Source organism: Phaenicophaeus curvirostris, chromosome 1 (genome assembly GCF_032191515.1).
Source record: "Phaenicophaeus curvirostris isolate KB17595 chromosome 1, BPBGC_Pcur_1.0, whole genome shotgun sequence".
NCBI classification, from domain to species: Eukaryota; Metazoa; Chordata; class Aves; order Cuculiformes; family Cuculidae; genus Phaenicophaeus; species Phaenicophaeus curvirostris.
In genome coordinates this window covers 102,664,030-102,691,903 of record NC_091392.1, presented here as the reverse complement: position 1 = coordinate 102,691,903, position 27,874 = coordinate 102,664,030, and positions in this window count along the sequence as shown.

Genomic DNA, 27,874 nt, shown 5'->3' with positions numbered 1-27,874 from the left:
ACTGAAGAAAATGAAAAGCCAAATAGAAGTTTTTTTAAAAAATATTAACCTTTGCTTAGTTCTCTGGATAGCAGAGAAGAAAACCAGCTTAAAATAAACCTGAAATGAGCAGTGAGAAAGGGATGAAAAATAGTAGCAGTATTCAGCATCCTCAATTGAAGAATGGGTTTGTATATGACTATTTTACATTCTCTGTTTGAAAAGTAAGAGAATTTGATTCTGGTCCTTCTGTGAGAGGCATATGAAAAAAAGTATTTTAAGAGACATCTTTAGGAAGTTCTATTTCAGTGCTGTTAAAACTCTAACTTTGAAACAGCCAGGAATGTTGATCTTGAAATTTACTTTAGGAAAATGCAGCATCCTCTGAGAAAGCTAGCAGGAAGAAATTGATTCTGTAATGATGCCCTTTTACTACTACTTTGTTTGTGTTATATTAAATGGTGGATGTAGATATAATCATTCAATGTGATGTTGTTGCAGCAGAACAAAAATTGATCAATATATCATTATTGATCAGTTTCTTTCTGACTGGCTTAGCAAATCCGTGTGTTATTTCTAGCCTCACACAGCCAATCTGGCCTATCCAGAATTAATCTAAATAAATGTTTGTGTTTACTAACAAAAAGGTTACAAACCAAGCAGATGGTAGAAAAATGAGCTGAACAACAACATAATTGCATATATACGTATATCAAAGCACTTCATATGTGCTTAAAATCAGGCATGAAATTAAAATCACTCTTAAACTTAGAAATGGAATGAAAGCACTTTGTTTAGTCACAGTCATAGTAGCCAAATAACCTCTCTGTTCAGCTCGGTTTCTGCAAAGCCTTTAAAAATTACAGTTTCTAGGCACCATAGACTATAACCCTGATTATTTCAGTATTTTCCAGTTGAATTCATGTAGGTGCTTTATTAAAAAAGCTCATAAAATAGACTGAAATATTTTACAGCATTACTAAAAGGCATGTTGCAACTGGTGCATTTAGCAGAATCCAATAAAATAATATTAGATCCATGATTTCCCTGCCTCTGATGTGTTCTTTACATTCTTTGTGAATCAAATTCAATAAATGTTTGTGATACTGTGACTGTATCCTCAGTTAACACAGGAGCCTTATTTGGCTCCTGCACATGATGCAGTCTGTTTTGGGTTCTCCCCCGCTCCCTCCCCATGAAGTTCACCAAAATGATTTTTAATATACAGTTAATCAAGACGCTAACTAGCAAACCGTGATAAGTTCGTCAGCTCAGAGTGCTTCTAATATCCAGTTCCAAATCTCTAGTGGATAAAGTGCTGAAAATCTACTTATTTTATCAATTGCATGTCTTTTCAAGCCTGGCTTCTGTATGCAATGACAACTGATTAAGAAGCTGTGTCACAGCACAACTCTTTTTCTCATAGAAATGCATGGGAGGGAGGGTCAAGTAACATTTATGTAGCTCAACCTGAGAGGTCAGATTATGCTTCCAGTAGTCAGATATCATGTGTTTGAACTAATGTAATTACAACATTATCCCATTATATCAACAAAAAGAGGTGTCTGAAGCTGATTATCTTGCAACTCCATTGTTACTCTCTTTCAGCTTCTTTACTTTTCCTCAGTAAAGTGTTTTGAAGGGAAGTAAATTGATTATAATTTTTTACTTGCATATATCTTAGATTTTAGCCAGTGTATGCTGATTATGTATTATAAATTATTTTGAAATAACAACAGTGTTAAAGGCTGTACCCTGAGTCCTGGTCCTTTTGGCTTCAGGCACAGCTGAGAATTCTTCTGTGTAAGGAAGATTAGCATAAGCAGATTCTTTTGGCCAATACCAAAAAAGCAATTCAAAGGCACTTTGTGAGCACTTGGTCTCTTGGACACAGATATCCTAATATACAGAGACACTCCAATTATTCTCCTTTAAGAAAGGCCAATGAAAGCCAAAGTTATACCTCAATGTATGCCCTGAAAACTTCCCAACCCCTGGTTTCCTCAGTTAGATAACTGGTCCTGCAAACCTGATGGCTTGATTCATACACATTTTTCAAAGAGAGGAGCTGAAATCTGTGTTCAGTAGTCAATATTCAAAAACTCCATATGACAAGTGACAGTATGAAGAAGCTGACAAAGTTACTGTTTCCCCTGAGGACTGATTCCTCTCTCAGATTCTTTGTCTCCAAATCTTCCCAACAGCATGTCTCCTCAATTTCCTGTTGATGAGTGTTACTTTCTTTAGCCTATTCATTGACTCATTTTATAGAATATAAGGTGATATTAGTTTCTTGGGAATTGTTTTCCTTTTGGGGCCAGATGTTCTCCCAGGTTCAGGAACCTTGTATCCCTCACTGACCTGTGCAAATATGGCCAGACGTTACCTGAAATCACTTCCACTTTTTCAGTATATATGTTCTCGATATGAGAAAGCTCACCCAATATTACATCTCCTCTTGATAGTTCATCATAATATGTTCAGAGATGGGTTAAATGTATTGTACTATACCCTATTTAGGCTATGGATTTCCTGGACCCTGTCAATTTAAACTCTACCTTGAACAGTCTAGATGGGTTTAATAAGGTACAGCACCTACAGCATCTTTTCTATCAGTGTGGAGGTCTAGGATTTGAGCTAACAGACAATCTGGCCAAACAGTACTGGGAAAAGACAGATTTTCATACCAAAAATGTCATTATGAGTGATAAGAATAAAAGAGAGTAAAACTCACTGAAAATCAGGTTGGAAAACACAGTTAGAGAAAAGCTGGCTAGGAGGAAAGGGAGGTGAAACTTTAGGAGAGTTGTGCACGTTTAGGAAGATATCCCTTCCAGTTCAATGCAGGTAAATCTTAGGAAATAATGAAAGTCTGGTATATGTCTATGCTTTGTGAAGTAACATAAAGGACAATCAGCCTGTGCCCAGCTATTGTCTGCTTATTACTGGGCCTGAGGGTAAAAAGAGGTTGCAACTTTCTAATCTTATTTTTCCAGTATTGATAATTTGGAAGTCAGAACTTCAACAGTATAGCCTAGTGAGACTGCTCTTAAAGGTCAAATTATTTTTAAGATGGATATTGTTGCTTTTTAGTTTCCTTTCTGATTCCTGAGCTTTTGCGACATGTTCAACTACCTTTTACAAAAGGAAAAGCACTTAAAACAAAATCCAAGTCTTTCACTGATTACAAATTCTTCAATTTTCTTGAATAATATGAAAAATCTCTATGATATTCACAGTAAAAGACTTGTCAGCCACAATAAAAACAAAATAGACAAGTTCATCGGAATTTAGAACTGAATTTTGAGCTAAATAGCTTTTTGCAAACCAAGTAGAAATGAGAATTCCCCAAAGGACCATGGAGAACACAACTGGCCAGCAGCTGGCAGGCACCAGTTTCTTGGAGGTCACAACAGTTTCACGTGTAGCACTGCCTTATTCATTCATGCAAAGAGTCTGCTGAAATCTCTGAGTCTTAAGCATCAATTGTGGTATTGATATCTGTTACAATTGTCGTATATGATAAACTAGCAATGTTTTATATTACACCATCTTTTTGAAGAAATACATTCTTGGATATTCCCAGTTATTCCATGGTATCTCCTTAATATTATGTTTCTTCTGTCTTATCTCTCCTTCTTCAGCATCTCCTCCTGACCATGTGTAAAAGGCCAGATGAAGCAGTGACAACAGAACTCTAAAGTATGCACCTCTTCAAAGGGTCTATAGCTGGAGGCACAGGGTCCATGTCAGTTGCTCCTGTGTAGAAGCAACTTCCTTGGTGCTTGCCGTCCATCTCACAAAAATGGCACAACTCTGTGAGCTGTTGTTTAAATTGCAATTTAGAGAAGTGATGATTAATCAGAGTAAAACAGACATCATGCAGCTAAAGGAGCCAGGGAGCTGGGCTGGATTCAGACTGGGTGATTTTCTTCTGCTTCTGCTTTGGGTCAGATGAAATCATTGGCATTTGAGTTTGATAATACAAAATATAACCAAATTGCATTTTAATATGTGAAATTAATTTATTTCCTACACAGGTAAAGTATTTTTATTTTTGTATTATTTTTATTTCTTCTTTTTTTAAAGGTGTTTTCTAAATTACCCCTTACTTGTGTGCAATGTATTTTTATTTAAATATCAAGAGAGAACTATTGCCCTCTGCAAATTTCAGCTATGATGTTCATTTTTAATTGCACAAATTCAAATTACTCTGAGTCAATCTCAGCAGGTTGTGGAAGCTTGTCAACCACATCCTAAAAGGATTCTCAGAGTTTGGAAACAGATAGTGAAAATCAGAAGTTCATTCTAGAAATCCATTTAAATGTATGTACTTGTCTCCTTCCTGAGTATCCAGACTGAACAGGATATTATCATTGAAGCAATGCAAATCCATGAATACTTATCCATCACAGCAAACATTAGAAATACCTGCTAAAATCCAGCTCACAACCTGGGTTTGTTTTTTTTTTTCCCTTTTATTCCCTAAATGAACTTGTAAATCAATGTTCAGCTAATAACTCAACATTACATCTGCAAGCTCATTATTTCGGCTTGTGAATGCTGTTTAATGATAAATAAGGCCAATTTTTTTTCTGATATTATAATAGTGATCTGTGCAATAGAATAACCACTTGCTCTGCTTTCTACAGAAAGGGAGTAGTTTCTGCAGTATATTTTTAATGTAAATTTCCATGAATTCCTTATTCCTGATGGTGAGAGATGACTTACAGCAGAAACTCAGCCATTTCAGGATTATTGTCAATAAATGTAAAGGTGTAATTTGAGTGATAGTGAAAGAACATTTTTTTTGAATTCTCCAGAGAGACTGTCTCACAAGATATAATTGGAGAGGGGCCATGAGCCTCCTGCACCAATTTCTAAACTAAGCATCTTAACCATTAAGATGTGTACATTTTAAAACTGTCTAGGGAAAAAAAAAGTAATATAATCAATAACAATATAAGATTAGAATACAGCTACACTGAAATAGGGGCATGGAGGGGCATGGAGAACTCTAGAATTAATGCAATTTATACACTGAAATATTGTTTGTCAATGTATCCTAAACCTTCCCTTTCATCCATATCTTTGACAGTGATGGCCCGGATCTTCATGAGTTTTAACTTGTGCAGCTGCACAAGCTTGGTTTACAGTAAAAGAAGATACTACATTTTTTTTTTTTTTTTTAAACAGACAAAGCTCCGGTTTGTTGATATATTGTGAACTTCTGTTTCAGGATATACTGAGACCCCCTAAAATCCTTCTCACTCTTCTGTGGCTCTAAAATCACATTTTGAAATCAAAATATACATTTGGAATAAGTACCTTGCCACTATAATAACACCTTGCCAGTGTGTTTTCAAAGAGTTTATGACTTTAGTTTCAAGATTTTCTTTAGTTGTATGTTTATTTCCTGTTAGCATTTAATTCTTTAACGTTTTAGACCTCAATGATCTGAGACGTATTTGTTTCAGAAGTGGCCTCATTTCCTTCTTGATTAGTGCTTTGGTCACAAAGGCTGAAGCTGGAACTCATCATTAAGGAAGACACCAGATTACTGGCTCTTCGCTGAAATGGAATTTTGTGGATGGATTCTGCTTTACTCCCTGGCCAAAACTTGTTCAAATCAATTGACACTTAATCCCATTTCTTTGTTTCAATCTAAGCTTTTGTGAAGGAGAAGATTGGTATTTAAGAATCAGGAGTCATTTGAATTCCTTTTGACTGCTGATTTGTCATCTTTTGTTGTTGTAGTTGAAAAGTTCTTGATAATTTTTAAAAATTATGTCAGAAGTAGAGAAATGTTTTTTAAACTACTATCTTAATTTAATATATCTTTATAAAAACAATGTTCCTTAAAAATCTTCCTCTAGCACAGATTGAAAATAAATGAACACTCACTCTGCAAGCTTAGTGCAATTAAGAAATATCATCATCTTTCTAAATATTTAGAAGAATATTGTATTATTTGTTTTGGATACACAAAGCAGTTTTTTTGTAGTTACAAATATGTTCCATTAGAATATGAATTTGGCCATAATTTTCCTTTGGGTCCATTAGCATCATAACCCAGGCCACTTTTTCCAGTTTCAAAAGTGTACAAGAGACCACAAGAAATAGTTTGCTTGTGTGCTAGAAAAGTAATTTTTTTACTCATGCAATTTTCTTTCTCATGGCTTTCCTGCTCCTATATGTCCTGTTACTTTTTTTCTCTAAAAGACAATAAAATATTTTCTTCTGGTTTCAGATATACTGTCTTCATGCTTCTAGGCTTAAAATAATTTTTTTTATTTATAAGTACAAACTTTCACGTAAGCAAAAAAAATTCTAATCTGTTTTAGCTGATAACAGGGAAAGAATTTTGGTGTGCGTTATTACAAAATGTGCTTAAAATCTCCTTTGCTTCAAAGACTGAAAACACAGAAAATTATTTGTTTTCAAATCTTTCATTCAGTTTCTTTACATATACAGCTCGTTTTCCTTTTCTTCACTCTGCTTACCTGTAGAAGGAGGAGAATGGTTTAATCTGATATTCCTAAATTGTACTAGAACAACTTGAGAACTAAATCCAAATGTAATGGTGATGATATTTCTGTATTTCAGTCTAGACGTTGAGAAAAAATATATAACATAGGTGCTTGATACTTAACCATGCAGCCAAGCAAATCTGCACAAAACACACACGATCCTAATAACCTAACTGTGCTGCCATTTTGACACAATATATATAAGCCACTGTCGTGAATTTCTGTAATCAACTGTTTCTAATAGTTGCCTTTTCGAAGTTTTCTAGTCATGGGTAGTACAGAAGAGTTATTTTTCTCCCCTTCATGGATTCCCAGCAATGCTTTGTAGTCATGGGCTGGTAGACAAGCTGTTGGGAGTCCCCACAGTAACCTTTATAAACATCACATTAAGACAGTTCATTTTCATTTTATCTATTATAAGGTGTTGTATTAGTCTTGAAATTTTGTTCACTACTGAAAATGTGTGCATGGCATAAAGTTGTGCATTTCATTTAGCTTTGGGGAGGTGATTGTTGGTGCAGGGTTTTTTCTCTTTAAGAGCAAAATGCTTAATGGCTATAGAATAAAAACATCAGCATAAAAATAACTAAAAGTAGTTTGCCAATTGGGAATCTGAGTGGAGAATTAATGCATATTGACTTGATGAAGCAGTGAAAAGTTGACTGGACAGACCATCTGATTTAATGGGAAAAGGAGGACAGCGTGAAAATATGGGTTGTAAAGGATAAAACTGTACCAATGGTTATAACATTAGCCAAACCTCTTTGAAAAGAGCCTACTTAGCTTCAGCAGAGCTTATTTACTTCAGTCCAGCCTTGGTCTTACTGGACCTTAACTGGTTCTATAATGAGCCACAAACCAGATAAATCAACTGTCAATTACTTGGCAGTGATTGGAATTTGCAAATCATTGGTTTAAATCCTTTGCCTATATAAAATGAAAAATGCTACATTAATGTCAAACATCAACAACCAAACTTTAGTACAGGGACAAAGGAAAGGAACTAAAAAGTTACAGTTGTCTTATCATTTCCCTTACATCTGCCATGATAAAAAGTATCTAGAAATATCTGAACATTGTTTCCATTTTGTTATGACACAGCTCAGAATTGCAAAATAATAGTCCTGTTTCTGCAAAGGGTTTATTTTTTAATGGGGCTAAGTTTCATCAAATTGTTAGGTAATGTGAGAGGCTTTTGTTTTATTTTTGGTTCAAAATGCTATATTATTCTGGAACAAAATGATTGGTCATATATTGCACTCTGAAAGCAGATGAATGTTCATCTACCTGAACTGCTAAATGGAGAATTGACAGACATGACCCTGGCAAAGCTTCACATGTGAGAAAATTCTGGAATAATGGTACTTCTCTTTACAGGGCTAATGTCCTCTGTCATTTAGTCATTCTTCATTCTACACAGATGATTTTTGTGTCTTACGATACTTAAATCTAAAAGCTGCTCACCATGTTCCTCTCTTGCTTTGTGGAAAAAAAAAAAAAATCTGTGTAGTCATCCTAGACCTTCAGAGCCTGTTTTTATAAGCTAGATATACACATGTAGACATGTATTTGATACCAATAAGATTCAGACATAAAGCTGTGTGCCAAGTGACCGTCATCACAGAGAAAGATCCATTATGATCTTAACTAATTTTTTTTTTTGACAATTGAATTATTTTTCAGAATAGTGGGATTGAATGAAAAAGTCCTTGCTGTTTGCTTCTACAGTATGCCCACTATCCTAGCATATAAGCATTTGTTGAAACGGGTGAATGAACTTCTCTTGAATTTTTGTCATTTCAGCAGGAATGCTTAAATAATGTCACTGGGTACGTGAACTAGCTGTTTGTTTTCCTCAGGCTTTCCGTACTCAATAAAAGGTACGGAAAACAGTAGACAAAAGCTTTCTCTGAATTCTCCTGCCAAGGAAGCTGTGAGTTGTTTTTTCTCCCCTCTCTTGATTAGGATTTTATGGAGACTGAATAGTTAATGAAGTAAGCTGAAAAGGTTAGTAGTGGTGTGAAGATTACCCCCCCTTTTTTTTTTTCATTCATCCACTAAAGAATTCTTCTGTAAGGTCAAATCACCATTTAGACATTTGGATTATTTTCATATTTCATGTTTTCAAAACTCCACCCCTCATTCTTTCATTGTTACTTTACTCAAATATTTAAATATTTGAATTCTCTTGTGAATGTTAGTATTTATTACTGCCGAAACGCTTTATTTCCCTATTATCCCAATCGTTGCTTGGTCATAAAGCTGTTAAGACTGACAAAAGAGAGACAGTAAAATCTTTGAAGAGAAACAAAACAAAACAAAAATCTAAACCTGAATGAGGTAGGAGAAGGATGATAGGCTTTGATCGCTATAGCTTTCTATTTCTGTGTAAATTTCAGTGATCGATGGTACTCTTAAAAAGATGTCATTGTGTTTTTTTAGTTTTCCCACAAGAAATGATTGATAAATATGTTGAAGGCAGGTTCTAAGAATGTAACGTCATTGTAACTCTTCTTTTAATTATTACAAAGTGATATAATTATGCAATAAAATGTTTCCACTTGGCATAGTAACTATTTTCTCTCTTAAGAGTCTTCCTTTGGAGAGTGGCAAGGAAGGTCAGATGGCTTTTAATGGAAATAGAAATGAAAAGCACCACCTCATTGACTTCTTCTCCACTTTCAAAAATGAGATCTTTTTTTTCCTCTGTCTCATCATGATGATTCCAGATAAGCACCTCCATAATAATAATAACAGACTAGTCTGGAGAGGTATAATGCTTAATTTCAATGATAGTCTATAGTTAATTTATCATAGATTCAATTCACTGCCATGAGGTGTGGCTACAGTTGCTAAGAGGAGCTCTCAATGAAAGAATTCATCTGTGCATGGAAGACAGTGAACCAAAATCATCCCCATTGTAAATAATTTGATTTTATTGGAACTTCTTCAGAAAAAAACATTTGTCCCACTCCATTTATCCATCATGCTACAGAAGGATGCCTTTCATAGAAGCTATTTTCCTCTTTGTTGCTCTGCTACTTACATATTTTTCTCTTTGAGTAGAAAAAGTGAATGATAAAATTGAAGAAAAAGTGAATGATAAAATTGAAGGTGAATATTTCATGCCCTGATTCTTTTACAAACATTTTTTTTATGTAAAGAAATATACTTTGAACATTCCACTCTAATTGGCTTGTGAAACAAAGTATAAGCTTTCTTGCAGACACTGTAAGCTAAACTTCACAAAACCCTTAACTTAGGAAAGTGTTTCCATCAATTTAGTAGAAACTCTGCTTATGTAGCTATTCTATTATTCAAGTTACAAGAGTGTTCATAAATGTTTCTCATAGTCTCTGTCAATGAGGAAAAGTTGCTATTCCTGTACTAATGAGTTTTAAAACTTTTTGAAAGTTTGAAAGTTTGAAAAGAGTTTTAAAGAACACTACCAACTAAAACAGACGTCTAATCCCCTGCTGAAAGAGTAGCTCTTGTTTAAAGTAACATGTACATCCTATGGAAAAAAAATTAAAGTATTTCTGCCAGTAAATGAGATACATTTCTTTAATAAACATTTCTCTTCTTCTTGATATCACGCAAGATCTCTCTGTTCAACCAAGCTGGCTTTCTCCCCTGCCGGCTTTTTTTCTGGAACAGGGGGATGGCTTTCTCCTGAGCTGCTAGGATTTCCTTTTTGAAGAGCTCCCAGCCCTCATGGGCTCCCTCGCCCTTTAGTACTGTCTCCCATGAGACTTTGCCAACCAGTCTTCTGAAGAGTTCAAAGTCTGCCCTCTGGAAATTTAATGCTACTGTCCTACTAACCACCCTCTTCGCTTCACCTAGAACCGAAAACCCTATCATCTCATGATCACTTTGTCCTAGGCGTCCACCTACTGCCACATCCCCAACAAGGCCTTCTCTGTTCACAAACAGCAGGTCCAGGAGGGCACCCTCCCTTGTTGGTTCATTCACCAGCTGTGCAAGGAAGTTTCCTTCCATGCACTCCAGGAACCTCCTAGACTGCTTCCTTTCTGCTGTATTGTACTTCCAGCAGATATCAGGAAGATTGAAGTCTCCCACAAGAACGAGAGGCATTGATCTAGAGATTAACCCCAGCTGTTTATAGAAGAGCCCATCAGCTGCTTCTCCTTGGCTGGGTGGTCTGTAACAGAAATGTTTATGGCCTCTTGTGTGGACTACAGGAGGGAAGTGAGATTGTGTAGAGAAAAAATCAGAAGGGCTAAGGCTCAACTAGAAATCAGATTGGCAAAGTCTGTGAAAGATAACAAAATATCCTTCTATAAATATATAAATAATAAAAGGAGGACTAGGGAGACCATACAGTCCCTATCGGACGCAGGGGATGAGGAGAAGGCTGAGGTACTTAATGCCTTCTTTGCCTCAGTCTTTAATTGTAAAGAAAGTCATTCCGTCTGTGTACAAACCCAGGAGCTAGAGGAGCAAAATGAGGCTCCCATGATCCAAGAGGAGGTGGTCAGAGCCTTGCTAGCGCGACTAGACACCCACAAGTCTATGGGGCCGGATGGGATTCATCCAAGGGTATTGAAGGAGCTGGCGGATGTGCTGGCCAAACCCCTTTCCATCATCTTCCAACAGTCCTGGAAGACTGGGGAAGTTCCACTGGACTGGAGGCTGGCTGATGTTGTGCCCATCTACAAGAAGGGTCGCAGGGAGGACCCAAGGAACTACAGGCCTGTCAGTCTGACCTCAGTGCCAGGGAAAGTCATGGAGCAGGTGATCTTGAGTGCTATCATGAAGCACATGCAAGAGAACCGGGTGATCAGGCCCAGTCAGCATGGGTTCACAAAAGGCAGGTCTTGCCAAACTAACCTGATAGCCTTCTATGACAAAGTGACTCGGCTGCTGGATGAGGAAAAGGCTGTGGATGTGGTCTTCCTGGACTTCAGCAAAGCCTTTGACACAGTTTCTCACAGCATTCTGCTTAGGAAACTGTCAGCCTCTGGCCTGGACAGGCGCACACTCTCCTGGGTGGAAAACTGGTTGGATGGCCGGGCCCAGAGAGTGGTGGGAAATGGTGTGAAATCCAGCTGGAGGCCAGTGACAAGTGGGGTTCCCCAGGGCTCAGTGCTGGGTCCAGCCCTGTTCAATGTCTTTATCAATGACCTGGATGAAGGCATCGAGTGCACCCTTAGCAAGTTTGCGGACGACACTAAGCTGGGTGGAAGTGTCGATCTGCTGGAGGGTCGGGAGGCTCTGCAAAGGGATCTGAACAGGCTGGACCGCTGGGCTGAGTCCAATGGCATGAGGTTTAACAAGGCCAAATGCTGGGTCCTGCACTTGGGGCACAACAACCCTATGCAGTGCTACAGACTAGGAGAAGTCTGGCTGGAAAGCTGCCTGGAGGAGAGGGACCTGGGGGTGTTGGTTGACAACCGACTGAATATGAGCCAGCAGTGTGCCCAGGTGGCCAAGAAGGCCAATGGCATCTTGGCTTGTATCAGAAATGGTGTGACCAACAGGTCCAGGGAGGTTATTCTCCCTCTGTACTCGGCACTGGTGAGACCGCTCCTCGAATACTGTGTTCAATTCTGGGCCCCTCACCACAAGAAGGATGTTGAGGCTCTGGAGCGAGTCCAGAGAAGAGCAACAAAGCTGGTGAGGGGGCTGGAGAGCAGGTCTTACGAGGAACGGCTGAGAGAGCTGGGGTTGTTTAGCCTGGAGAAGAAGAGGCTGAGGGGAGACCTCATTGCTCTTTATAACTACCTGAAAGGAGGTTGTAGAGAGGAGGGTGCTGGCCTCTTCTCCCACTCAAGTGACAGGGGACAGGACAAGAGGGAATGGCTTCAAGCTCCACCAGGGGAGATTTAGGCTGGACATTAGGAAAAAATTCTTCACAGAAACGGTCATTGGGCACTGGAACAGGCTGCCCAGGGAGGTGGTTGATTCACCTTCCCTGGAGGTGTTTAAGGCATGGGTGGACAAGGTGCTAAGTGGCATGGTTTAGTGTTTGATAGGAATGGTTGGACTCGATGATCCGGTGGGTCTCTTCCAACCTGGTTATTCTATGCTTCTATGATTCTATGAATTATGTTTCTGACAGTTTGCTGATCAGGTGAAATAACAAGAGGATTTTTTCATTTCTTACACAAACCAAGTTAGGAGTTAAAACTTGCAGAGCAATATTTGGTGGTGAGTATGAGAAAGATAATTGGTTCCTATTTACCATGTTCTTAATAACAGCACTGAAAATCTGAATGGACAGAGAGGTCAAGACTGTACTGAAGTGTAAGACTAAGTCCTAAATATCCAATTACTCCTTCCGATATCTTAATCTAAATCTATGTCACATCTTGAAGTGTTATAAAATTGTGTGCCTCTCTAAACTGACTGTGCTTATAGCTAAAATAAATACCTATTTTGCATAAGAAATTCTAAAACTTCAGATACAGGGTAGTATTGCTTAGTTCTCTAAACTAATGGGAAAGGGAGCTGTGGAGAGGAGGGTGCTGGCCTCTTCTCCCAAGTGATGGGGAACAGGACAAGAGGGAATGGCCTCAAGATCCACCGGGGGAGGTTTAGGCTGGACATTAGGAAAAAATTTTCACAGAAAGGGTTATTGGACACTGGAACAGGCTGCCCAGGGAGGTGGTTGAGTCACCTTCCCTGGAGGTGTTTAAGGGACGGGTGGACGAGGTGCTAAGGGGCATGGTTTAGTGTTTGATAGGAATGGTTGGACTTGATGATCCAGTGGGTCTCTTCCAACCTGGTTATTCTATGATTCTATGATTCTATGAATATTTTATAGATTTTGAAATTTTACCTTTATATTCTATTCCACTCTGATAAACATTTTTATACTTACAGAAACCTGACCGACTTTAAACACTTAAAAACTGTGAGAATAGTAGAAAAAGACAGCAAGTGATATTGAAAATATACTTATTATTTGCATACTACATAGGGAGAAAGTTTAATTAATATTGTGCAGTTTCTATTAGTGATACATTGACAGCACACTGATTACATACTGCAGAAGCTCTCTCACTTTTGCTTCAGCACCCAGCCAGCACTGACTCCTGCTTGGAGCACGGAGTAAAGTATGAATCCACTCATTAGCAGTATTTCAATCTGACATTTTCTGTTCTAATGGGATGAACTTATCCTGTAGTTTAAGAAATACACCACTGAAAATTAACTGCCTAAATCAACAATTTGATTTTCAACTGCAGATAATAACGTCCCAAATGAAGATTTCTTTCAGGTTTTTTTGCCCTTCCCTCTGATATATTGTGTATTTTATCCTGTAGAGGGTGCAGTATACAAGAGTTTATGTCTGTATTCAATGAAAAAGTGGACATTAGATCTGAGAAATCTGTGTGGACAGTTATGTAATAAAATATGATTAATGTGGCAGTGACCTTTTCCAGACATAGTTCTGGTACTGAATGTTTGCTCTTTCCGTGAATCTGAATTCAGTTAAAGCTACATCATCTACAAGGAAACCTACTGGAAAATCTGTTACACAGAAGATGAAGGAACTGGACCACATGAGGCAAAGTATTTGTGAATATGCTAAACTTTTGGAAAGCTGAATAACTCCATCCAAGTTAAATGGTGCTTTTTGTTTGTTTTATGTAAAATATGTATTCAAATACTCTCCTGAAATATAGCCTATATTGCTTGCTGCTTGTGAAGGCAAAGTCTACCAAAGACATAAAAACCTGATCTAGCATAGGAATTTCAGATGACCCTGTGATTCATACATATGATATTTATTTTTGAGTCAAAGGGTTGGGTTTTCTTTTAAAAATATATATATTATCAAAGGGTTATTGGGCACTGGAACGGGCTACCCAGGGAGGTGGTTGAGTCACCTTCCCTGGAGGTGTTTAAGGGACGGGTGGACGAGGTGCTAAGGGGCATGGTTTAGTGTTTGATAGGAATGGTTGGACTCGATGATCCATTGGGTCTCTTCCAACCTGGTTATTCTATGATTCTATGATTCTAAATCATCAGAGAAACATTCATTTTTATGACAAGTGACTCCTATCCTGCAACTTTAAAGGAATGGATGCAGTTACTCCATCTTTAGGAGGTGTGAGTCATTTTATCAACCAGCTGGAGAGTAAAAGAAATGTAGAATAGTTGGTAAAGGTGAACTGAAAAGAATGTGTATTGTGAATGATGGTGACACTTAAATGACAATATATACTTATGTTAAAGAAGTAGTTCCATACAAATCTCTCTCAGGTCAACTAGAAGTCTCATGAGGACTAAAATAAACTTTAAATTAGACCAAGTTTGTGATGTTCCTTTTTTATGATATGAGAAAATATAAGCAGCCCATCTGCAAATATTTTAACAGGTAGTAGTCAAATAAAATGACCCAATAACTGAAGTGATCAAAATCATTAGCATTCTAGTACCACAATGTTTATTGGAGTACTTAGCTCATCCAAAGCATCACTGGTTAAGTAGGGTGGAATTTATTGAAATGTTGATCATGTCACACATTAGTGAGCTGTGTATTGACAAGGAGCTTCTATATTCAAGGTTTTGATTTTGATTTCCTGTTAAGTACTCTCAGCAATTTGTGACTAATCTATACCTAATTTAAAGTACTCAATAGAATCTCCCACGTTTCTATTTTGAAGGTCCTCTTCTTTTATAGAAATTTTTATGAACCTCGTTACACCCTGAGTTCTACACATAAGGCCAAAGATCATATAAACCATCATTAATGCCTACAGCAAAATAAAAAAAAATGTTAGAAGTAATTCACAAGTTTTTTCCTACAGTTTTTGACAAGATGAGGAAAATATATGAATGAAGATAAGCAGTTTACCCCTTCTCTTTCCTTTGGAACAAAGATGTGCATGGCAAAAATAAGGAAAAAAAAAAAGAGGGAGATTAAATAGCTGTGTGGCATGCTTAGTGGCATGGCCATTTTGATCACTATGTGAGGGTCTGGGAGAGCCTTATGAATTTATAAATTTATATTCAGACAATGAATCTGTCCCTTCAGCACTATGAATGTTGCACAAATCTAGATGGCGGCAAGTGTTGGGATCCCTTACTGTCTCACTTCTGTCTGCTGAGAACTACCAGTTTAGAGTCTCTCATCCCTCAGTGAATAATAATTGTTTTTATGCGAAGTGAAACAGATGCACAGAGGAACACTGTCAGAGACCCATCTGCTCATTGGCATGCACTTCTGCAAGGGACCCTCAAGTCCCTCCATGTAACAGCAAAGGGAGGAGAAAAATGAAAGCAGTTCCTTAAAGCTCTAAACTTGGTTGTCTTTTTCTTTCTTGTTTTGTTTTGTTCTTACCATGTGGCCTGAAAAGGAACTGGTTTGGAAACAAATCCTTAAGTCTGACTGAGGCTTGAGCATAAAAACACAGCCATGGCTCACCTAAGCAAATGTTATGTAACAAAAACGCTGGATGCTTTAATGTCTTAATACTGAGTTCTCCAAAGCAGAACTGTAGATGAATTACAATTTGAGCACATACCTTTAGAAGTTAGGCAGCTGTAGGCAGCAAAGTCTGCAAATCTTACAAGGAGAATCTCTGAACAAAATTATGATACATTGGATGCTGATGATTGACTGAGGAATGGGAGGACAAAGTCGGTGGATTGCTTCTTGCTCATAAGACCAAGACAGGACAAATTATTTGAAAACATTATTATCCATTATGTTCCCGAGCAGTAAAGCAATGAAAAAAAAATCACCATCCATTACCATTCATACATAGTGCTTTCTCCATTTAAAAATACCTTATGTTTTCATATAGAATGGTGGTTTTAATAAGATACTAGAATGCTGACTACAGTAAAGCAAAATATTTGTTAAATTGTTAATTAATTCCGAGGAGAGGAGAGGAGAGGAGAGGAGAGGAGAGGAGAGGAGAGGAGAGGAGAGGAGAGGAGAGGAGAGGAGAGGAGAGGAGAGGAGAGGAGAGGAGAGGAGAGGAGAGGAGAGGAGAGGAGAGGAGAGGAGAGGAGAGGAGGGGAGGGGAGGGGAGGGGAGGGGAGGGGAGGGGAGGGGAGGGGAAGGGAGAAGAGAGGAGAAGAGAGGAGAAGAGAGGAGAAGAGAGGAGGAGAAGAGAGGAGAAGAGAGGAGGAGAGAGGAGGAGAGAGGAGGAGAGAGGAGGAGAGAGGAGAAGAGAGGAGAAGAGAGGAGAAGAGAGGAGAAGAGAGGAGAAGAGAGGAGAAGAGAGGAGAAGAGAGGAGAAGAGAGGAGAAGAGAGGAGAAGAGAGGAGAAGAGAGGAGAGGAGAAGAGAAGAGAAGAGAAGAGAAGAGAAGAGAAGAGAAGAGAAGAGAAGAGAAGAGAAGAGAAGAGAAGAGAAGAGAAGAGAAGAGAAGAGAAGAGAAGAGAAGAGAAGAGAAGAGAAGAGAAGAGAAGAGAAGAGAAGAGAAGAGAAGAGAAGAGAAGAGAAGAGAAGAGAACCAAGCAGCAGATATCTCTTAGGAGTATGTTCAGTATTTCTGTGTATGAGCCATGACAAGAACACTCATAGAAATTCACAGAGGAAGTTATGAAGCCCTGTGTTCCAAGTGACATTCCCATAGGGGACTCTGCCAGCTCCTGCTGGAGAACTGAGAAAATATGAGAATCAACTCTATAATACTCTTAAAAAGACTGCATGAAATATTCTTTATAATGTATTTTGCAAACTGCTGCCAAAGTTAAGTAGAACTTTTTCTTCTTTTGCTGAATAAAGTTACGTACTTTACTTACATGACTATTGTTACAGAGTTTCCCACATTTTGGATAATTAAAATATTTTAATATAAATATCTATAATGTCTTAGGGAAAGTATCATTCGTTTCTCTGCAAGGATCATTTAAAATATTGCTGTTAAACCTGTTTGATGCAAATGAAAAGAAATAAGGGGAAAACAAACAGTTCAGCAATTTCCTATACCACTGTATTATCATCTGTATTCTGTTTTTTCTTTCCCCTTCCTAATCTAGTAGGTAAACAGGTGTTCATGAGGTTAAAACAAAACACCACAATAAAAAGTTTAAGAAAAGGAAAAATAAAATTACTTTGCACCTTGGACAAGCAGTGATTTCAGCACTCCTAGGCTAAGGAAGCTGCTTAATTCTAAAGCCACCAAGTCTCCATGGTTCATCTCTCAGTGAAAAATACGTAAAGGATCTTTACGAGACAATGATTTACTATTACAGGACATGCAAGGAGACCTGTGGCATACAGGAGACTCACTGTCCTTCCCTCTTAACCTACTGCTAAGCGGTCTTCTGCTCCCTGAGAGTTTGTGTGGGCACATAAACATTCAATTTCTTGTCCCAGGAGCCAGTGTCTTCTGTGAAAGTGCTTGTGTCCTCTGATCGCCAGAGCCAGCTTACCCACCTTCAGGCACATAAAGGAGAACAGTGCTTGCTGTCTAGCCCCAGTGACTCCAGCACCAAGTGGCTCCTGTGAGGGGAACTGCAGAGAGTATATATCAAGATGTGCAACAATTTTATTCTCACAAACCATGAAAGCAGAAGATGCAAGGAGAAATAAGGTTGTGTAAAAGGATCCTCTTCTGGATCTAAATGAATCAGATGAAGATTGTCTGCCTATAGTGGTTCATTAATTTTCAGCAGGTGCTAATATTCTCCACAGCTCTGATATATATACTACAGCTTCATAATCAGCCCAATTAGGCCATGTCTGATTTTGCCAATGTTTTAACCTAACACTATCACTCCACCTGAAGGAAATGTTAAGACACTTCATTCTCTCAGCAGGGATATAGAGTTGGTTACCTTATGCATAGCCACCTTTAAAGTCCTTTAGTTTACTATCCTTTATGCAAAGGATGCTGTTGGCAAAAAAATTAAACCAGTCTATAATTTAAAATATTACACTGTATATAGAATTTTGGAGAGGATTTACTCTGAGGGTTGCACCACAAAGCAGAGTGAAAGATTTGCTATTTAATTTAATCTTCTAGTACACATCATCCTTTGCAATTGATAACCTTTATTTCCCTAGGGGGAAAAAATATTCTCAATTTTTTCATGATTTCTAGGTCTCACATGGCCCTGTTGCAGCTGAGCTGCCCAATGCATGGAATTTCTCCTCTATTGAGATGCAGGAGTCCTAGACAAAAGGCCCCTGCCTTCTGCATGCATCAGATTGACTTTTCACAGGCTGCTCAACTATGTTGTGTATCCATCTATCCATCCACATCACTATCTGAAATTTCATAGATAGAAGCACAGAAGCTGACGCTTTGACCATATCTCAGGAAGAGAGAATAATACAAAGAATTTCATTAATATGTATCTGATATAAATATATGAAAAATTGAGAGAGATGGTTGTAATATATTTTCTTCTATTTAAGAACTGTATTGGCTCTGTGCAAGGTTGCTTGTATCTCCCTAGGTATCCCCTCAGTTTTGCAGCACGTCATGGCACTGTAGTGAGTATGTGTTTTGTGGATCATCTGGAGACTTGTGAGAGACAGAATGGCTTAGAAGTTTGGGAACTGGAAAACTTGAAATGCTAAAAGGAATGGATTATGCAGTGACTGCAGAGATCTAAACGTTTCACTTCTTTTCCACCAAACACCTCCCTTCATCCCTCTGCAGACAGATGCTCACACAAATGGATGTGTAGGTTTAGTTGTTTTGCATGGCTTTTCTCAGATTATACTGACGGACAGAAAGAATTGTGCTTTGGTCTGGCTCACTGCCAGAGCAATAGTCATATCCAAAGCCAAATTGCAACACAAGACTATTTTGAATGACAGACTAAAGTGTGTGTAAGGATGTGAAAACAGGTGGTCTGGGATGTCTGGTATCAACAGAGCATCTGGTCACTGGAGTGAGACTGCATTATACTTTGTACTCCTAATGTAGAGTGGTATTAACAATAAGGGAAGAAGCTGGCATCTTTTCCAGACTTGTTATGTTTTAACCTGTCCAAGGTACCCAGATACAGACAAATGTGTGGTTCATGTCTAAAAATACTCCAGTCAATGTATAATGTCTCTACATAATCTCTATTTTTAAATGATTAGAAGTCAAATTATCTTCATATATGCCAGAATATTTATACAACATAGCTTTGCTTTCTTTTGTGAAGACACGTAGCTGTTGCAAAACACTTCAATGATTTTTGACCTCTCTGTTCAGATAAAACTGACTTGATAAAGTAAACTTACTTTAATGTCTACTTAATGCTACCAGCTCTATTGATATTAAATCAATAGAATTACTTAAAACACCCTTTGAGGGTGAGCATCCTTTGCCTCCTTGCAGTCAAATGCTTGTTAAAAACAATTTCTCAACAGTTTTAAGTGGGTACCTAAGCAATGGCCTGAAACACTTTCTGCTGGGTGACAGAAACAGACCCTGCAGGGTCCATGCAGGTTTTGTGCTCTTTGATACAAGGGCAACATTTTTCTTTAACATGCAAATAAACTTTTAGATACAGGATTGTAACAGAATTACAACAGTATATGATCACATTAAAGACATGAAATACCCAATTTCATAGCGTGTCACTTCTGAAAAATTACATACACTGCAACATTAAATGGAGGTCATGATTTTAGAGTGCATTTTTCAGCTGTGTTTCTGTTAATGACAGAATTTCTCTGTAGTATGACTCTCTTACTGAAATCGGAGTAAGAAAGATTCCAGTTTTCTCACAAAACTAAGAAGTCCTGATGAGGAAGTCTCTAATTTTCTCTTCATATAAGATTCTTATTGACACATTCCTCAGCTTCTGTTCAGGAGAATACACATCTTTAGGACTCCAGGAATTACTTGGAATATCCCTTCCCACTTTTAAACTCAGACTTAAAAATATTTTTTTCAAAAAAACAGTTCTCAAGGCAAGTCCTATTTTATATTCTTGCAACTCTTCTGTTACTCTGATGACAAAGTCGGTTTTATTGTTTAAAATTAGAATTTGCATAAGAATCCAACACCACTGAGGATTCTTCAGAAAGGACTTACGGTGCCAGCTTTATTCATTTGCTCTTTTCAGCAAATTATAGTAATAACAGAGTGATCCGGGATCAATATGTATCTTAGAATAAAAAAAATTTAAAAAAAATATATAGAGAGATACCAGTATCAGAAACTTCTTTCTTTTCATGAAGAGGAAAATTATTCTGCATAATACAACCATTGATGTTAACTCTGATTGTATAACCCCTGATTGCAGAGATCATTATTTATCATTGTGCGAGGCTGATGACCTTGCCCTTAAATTTCAGAGAGATCCTGTACAGTTATAACCGGATAACCTGTACAACCAGTGAATTGGATTATCTAGTCTAAACATACATTATAATTCCCAAGGCACTAGCTCAACATGTTTAATTACAACAAACCAAATAATTCCCCTGCCATGAATAATCATTTTAGTATCTGTTTACAGTATTATAAATTTGTATTTGCTAGGTGTTATAACTCACCAAAACAGAATGAGAAACTAAAGGTCTCCTCAATAATGGACAGGATAGAGATGGTAGTCCAACACTGGTCAGCTCACAATATTTTAAAGAAATAACTAATATTTATTTTCTTTTATGTTTTGAGTTCTTAAGAACATTGAAGCATAACAGAGTGAAGAAACACATTTCTGCCTTTTATTCCAAAACCTTCTTTGGCCAGATTTGAAACTACCACATCTTGTTTTGTGAGATTTCACCAAGGAATAGCTGTCAGCATTAAAAAGCTAGCCTTTTAAGATGGTACAGCACGTATGTGTATTCTCTCACTCCATCAAATAGATTTGAAAAACCAAAGGTTATTACCTGCTCTAGTACCAGAACTCTTGTAACATGTTGTGGTGTCTCAGTTACATCTGTGCCTTCTTGTTAACTTTTGAATGGTGACAGCTTCTTTGAGAAATGACTGTTGGTCTAGGGTGTTTTGGGCATTTTACTTTCTCTGAGAAAGAATTTCAGCCTTTGAATTGGTAAATATCAGTTATTTTTTAAATTAATGAGTTTGTTCTCATTAATGCAGTGGTATTAACGTGGCAGTCATAAAACTTGCAGGAAGTGCATCAATGAAATACAGCACCAAAAGTGAAAATAAAGACAAATATAAGTCAAATTATGAAACACATCTCCATCTCTGCAAACTTCCTGAAACCCAGTGGCATGCTGTAGTTTTTAAGCAAAATCCTTATGTCTGTTGTGATAGAATTATAAAAGTATCGTTATTTTAGGACAGATTTCAAGATGCTTCTACCCTTTTGAACTGTCAGAATGACAGAAAGAAGCAAGAGGCATGAGCTAGAGGGGATGAACTCTTTGGAAGCCAGGACTGATGAGTTCCTTGCCACCAGTGTGGGCATTGCTTTATGTTCTGTGGACAGCTCTAGGTGCAGCAACGGAGTGCCATGTACCTCTTATCTTCAAAGAGTCAAAACTTATGGATACATAAAAATGAAGGTAAAATCAGCACAGACAATTCTGCAGGCCACCCCTCCAGCCCCTGGAAGTCTAGAGGTTGACAAGGAGAGAAGCTGAAAAGACACAGGTGCACTCACCTCCAGGCAGGACTCTGGCACTCATGAGGAAATGCACTTATAGTTCTTGGGGGCAGGTGAAGTCTCGGGGTGTCTAGGCTGCACACCATTATTGCTGCCCCAGCTTTGTGCTTTTCCTTTCCTTATTTATGAGCAGTAATTTTCAAAATGTTGCTAAAAATTTTTGCAGAAGGGCAGAAGGAATGTCTCAAAGCGTACAGTAAAGTGACATGAAGGGTTCACCTATTTTATAATTTGTTCACCTTCGGCTACTTGGCCAGAACTACATTTCTCACCAATTAATTTGGTGAAGCTTACCATGGTGACCTAGTCACTTCACTGAATCAGGCTTGTGCTCTGACAAGCTTTCAAAACCTACATGCTTTGGATTGTTCTAATCAAGATGCTCTGAAGTTCATGCAGGTAAAAGGCTGTTTGAAAAGGTTACCTTTTTTTTCCATCCCATCTCCATTCTCATGTGTAAAACTGACTGATAAAAAAGAATACTAGAAAGAGGGAGAAGAGTATTTTCAAGATTGTAATAATAAAAATTTAAACTTGTATAGTTACTTATTTTCTCAAAAATTTAATATAGATTTTATTTTCACTGATTTAGGACTAAAAATTAGGCCACTGGCTAATACCTAATGAACTAGAAATAGCATTTCATAGAAGGAATAAGGAGATGAAATTGTCATCAGTTGCTGTAACACTTCAGTGAAATATCTTGAAGTTTTGAAAGTCTTGTAACTACAAAATAATTCTGACAGAAGATGATTTTAAATATCAGAACTGCTCTGTCTTTTTTATGTATAAATGTGCTGCCTTGCCTTTTTAGTCAAGTGCATAATCTCTAATACACTTTTGTGCAAATCTAAGATCTTAAATTATTTTAAAATGTTCTTAGTTAATTTTGCTGGAGCTGTATTATGAATTATAACTTCAGAGAAATGTAACAGCCAGAGTAATAAGACTAGAACGAGAATTAGTATTTCCTTCCAAATTAGAATTTTATAATAAATGGTAAATTGAAATGCCATTACAAAAGGTTACCATCTTTTATTACATGAAGTTAAAAACTTAAATTTTACTAATGATGCAATTTTCTCTGTAATTCATCTTTTACTTAATAACATATAATTGTTTAAATAACATTTCAGTCCCTGTAAAAAGAAGGCATTCTTAGCAAGGAAAGTGTGGCTATTAGATAGATCAGAAAAACCACAGCAAGTCCTCTTTTTCAGATATTCAGATATATTACTTTTTATTTCAGTAAGCCACAGGAGCATATAATTTTCTACAGTGCCAACAGATTTGTATTTTGGTTGATGAATCTCTGGCTCCAACTCTTTCCTCTTCTTTTTCTATCAAAACACTTGTGGGGGATGTGGTTAAAATTCATTTTTTGGTGTGTGTTTTTTTTTTTTTTACTTATCTTAATAAGGTGCTATGAATGCAATTTGCTGGAATAGATCCGTAAGTGAAAGAAAAATGTGCTCAGAATTACAATTAAGCCTGTAGACAAGAATGTGCAATTTTAAACTTCAAACTTCCAAACCCTTGGGTTTACTCTGCCCTTAAGGAATTGAGTCTTTCAAATGCATAAACTTTATAGGGCTGGATGCTTTTAAAAATGCCAGTAAGAAGATGTCACCTAAATGCTAATCCACTTTAGCAGCCACAAAATATATATGGGCATTTGCATTTCTTTTAGCGTGCGCAGTCAAAGACGGTGCGTCCTTAGTCAAGTTGCAAACCTGGCAGACTAAAGCTGGTTTGGGTCACATAATCCACAAGTGGCATTTCTAAGTTTCCTAAAGCATGGCTAACAAGCTCCAATACAAAAAAATCTATAATATTTCTATTGCTGTAATATCTATGCACCAAGTACAGACATTTGTTTGATTTGTACTCTGGCATCTTTATCTGGTTTGCTCTCCATTTCATTTCTCAAACCCTGAAACAATTTTAAAACCCATATGGTTAAAAAAAAAAAAGGAAGGAAAAAAAAAAGGAAAAAGGAAAAGAAATAAAGGAAAAAGGAAAAAGGAAAAGAAAAAAAGGAAAAAAGCTGACAACCCATCCTGCATTATTTTTCAGTTGAGATGCAGATGAAAAAAGTCTTCTCTTCTGAAATATTATATTAGTACTATTATGGTGGCAAAACTACCCAAAACCTGGAGGAAAGGTTTTGTCTGTTTTATTTACCTGTGAAGTACCTGCTTCTGTCCCACGCTTGCTGGCATTCGCCTCCTACATAGTAGATGTTCCAGCTGACACATGCTTCGATGAGCAGTGCAACTTGGTGGCAACAAAATACTACCTTGTCACAGCAGTTGAAATTGCTATATTTGAATGTAAATTAACCCCAGAAATTACAGATGCTTTTTAATAACTGTATATAGTTGGGTTTTTTAACACACGCATTTCTTCTTATCTAAAGGAGGGGTCCTAGATGAGATTGTGTTGGACAGCAGAGGTGAAGCTAACTAGCATCTCAATTTACCACTCTATACACTTGAATTTGCACATTTCAAGTGGAAAACCAAAAGCTTGTTTGATTTTCAGATAACAACTCTTATCTGAACAAGAAAGTTTTAGTCTGTAGTTAGATTGAATTACTAATTATTTTTTCCAGGCAATATTCCAGTGAGAGTTTACCACAAGTAGTCATGAAGTAGTTGCAAAAATATCTTAAGCAATTGTGGGGGTTAGAGACTCTTAAGGTGTAAGAGAATGAAATTCAATATTGCAGGCTGTCACAACATCAGTGAGTCAAAAGATTTACTGCAAAGTTATAGAACAGTTTTAAGGATCCATGCAAGTTCATTCAGTTCAAGGAAGAGTCTCCCTTGTAATTCACAGAGCATCCATTCAACTGTGTGATAGACTTGGCCTAGACTATAGAATCCTGAGTTCCATTAAAGCTGCAGAAGATCTGAAACTGACACTTACACTAGTGTGAAAGAAGAATTGGGATCATTTGTGTGGTTTAATATTTTTCTCTTTTAGTATGTAAACTCTCCCTCAAGTTAAGGAAACGTAAAATATTATTTCAGGATCATATTCCTTACTATAACATTTCCTTTTTTTTTTCACATTGACAGCTTTATGTTTTATTGCAAGTATTTTAAAGTCACTAATTTCATATACCTGAACAAACATTGCTTACTTGACAGGACCTTATTTAAATGTATAATTTTTGCATAGGATCTAAAATTATGGCAATGTCTTTTTGGCTCTTTTTTCCCCTCATCTCATTGCAATCTGGCATAAATTTCCCATGTTTTACCTTACCATAGCTTAACAGTCAAATTTAAAGGGATGGAAAGCACTCACACCTAGAATTAGGTGGTAATGGATTGCTTAGATCTCTTTGTTAAGAATTACACTCAGTTATACTCTGATAGTTTGCTGTGTTGCTTTGTCTGCGCCCTCAACAGAGTACACAGTGCCAGTAAGTGAATGTTTTTTTACTGCCTACGTCAACAACCTAAAGAGTTAAGAATGGTAACTTCAACATTAAAGACCTCTACAGTTTAATTTCCAACAGTAGATATTAAATGAACAGTAGAAACATATTTTAATGAATTTATACTTCTTTTATGCATCCATTCATTGCTCCTTATTTTAACTCTCTTAACTATGCTCTTTTGTGCAAGTATTTCTGCAAATCTGTTGGCTTTCTTTTTCTTCTGTTGTCTGAGATTTAATTACAGGACTTGTCAATTTTGATAAATTGAAAAAGAAACATTCTCTATGGGCAGAGCGTATTCTGAAGAGTGGAAAATAATTTACTGTGAAACATTGTTTTCTGTTGTTCTCTGAACCAGTTTGTTCTCTGTTCTAAAAGCCATTAGAACGTGGCTTAAAGAAGGAGCACAAGTAAGAAGATACCCCCTGCACATACATCATTGCTGTTGCCAGATATGTGTTAGCATTGGCTAACACATGTACTTACAAACTGTCTGCTGTCTTCTGCCAGTACCTGCAAGTAGACTGTGCTTGCTGGCAGAGGTTCATATGGTATTTTATATATAAAGTGGAATAAATATTTTAAATATTTAAATGAAAAGTTAATGTTTGTGATTGTAAATATATTATTTCTATTAAAAGTCTCAGTTAATGATATTTAAAGACATTGAAGTATTACTGGGGAAACACTATGTTGGCCTGGAGCTGATATCTCAGATTTGGTACCCTTAAAAAAACGTTACTCAATCTGTGGTCATAAATTATCATTAACCTGTTTTCTAAGGAATTAGAAAGGACAAGCTGACAAAAAATGCTGGATATAAGACAGTCCAAGCATAACAAAATACTGGAGGGTTTATTGAAATGGATTTTTTCAATGGAATGAACAGACGCTGCAATAGTATACTGCACTTTACAAGGCATTTGTGTATGAGTGTATGTAGCCTTCCTGTACATTCAGTTATCAACTATCACTATAAGCAAGACCTACCAACATAGTTTAGGGACTTACAATAGCACACAATCTGATTGGACATGCAGGAAAACACAGGTTTACTCTGATGATGGTCCTAACTTTGGCACCTTGATTAAATGCCTAAAGATTGGTAAAATGAACATAAGCCATATTTCAGCCAGCTGACAGATCTATCCAGGAAACAAAACCATAGAGCCTCATTCTTGGCAATTCTACTTCAATGGAAGGACCCAGTCTCTTATTATCACCCTGAATATCAGTCATTTGTATCATGACAAAGTGAGTAAAGAACCTGCTGTCTTATAGTCTCTTCATTCTTGAAGGGATTTGGACCCAAATGTGTGGAATTCACAGTGGAATTCAAGTGGAATTATAATATAAAATTAACTTGAAAGCAGGCTTGATTGTCTAGAACTTAATGACAGCATGATAGCATTGAGTGTTTATGGATAAGAATTAAGAGGGAGGACAACAAGACAGATGTCATGGTGGGGGTCTGTTACAGAGGCAGATAAAATATTTTATAAAGAGCTGGGAGAAGTCTCACAACTGCTAGCCCTTGTTCTCATGGGGGGCTTCAACCTAACAGATACCTACTGGAAACACAGTACAGTAGAGAGGACTCAGTCTAGGAGGTTTCTTGGGTGTGTGGCAGATAACTTCCTGACACAACTGGCAAGTGAACCAACTGAAGAAGGTGCCTCTGCCCAGAAAAGAACTTGTGGACTTGTGGGTGATGTGATGGTCTGATTCTCTAAGAAGACAGAAAGGTCAGCAGAACTGTCACCTTGGAAGTCCGGAGAGCAGATTTTGACCTTTTTAGGAAACTTGTTGATCAAGTCCCCTTGGAGGCAGCCTTGGAGGGCAAAGAAGTCTAGGAAGGCTGGACATTCTTCAAGGAGGAATTCTTGAAGGCAGTCCCCATGTGACATGATGAGCTGTGGGGGAAGAGGGCCATTCAGGCTGAACAGATTGCTCTGACTGGAACTCAAGGGAAAACGGAGAGTTTATGACCTTGGAAGAAGGGGGAGGCAACTCAGGAAAACTTCAAAGATGTTTTGAGGTAATGTAGGGAGAAAATTAGAAAGGCCAAATCCCAACTAGAACTTCATCTAGCTACTGCAGTAAAGGACAATAAAAAATGTTTCTATAAATATACCAGCAGCAAAAGGAGGGCTTAGGAGAATCTCCAGCCTTTATTAGATGTGAAGGAAACATAATAACAAAGCATGATGAAAAGACTGAAGTACTTAATCCTTTTTATACCTCAGACTTTAATTGTATGGTCAGTGGTTTTCTGGTTTCCCAGCCCCCTGAGCTGGAAGACAGGGACAGGGAGCAGAATAGAGCCCCCATAACACAAGAGGAAATATTTAGTGACCTGCTGTGTCACTTAGGCACACAGAAGTCTATGGGTC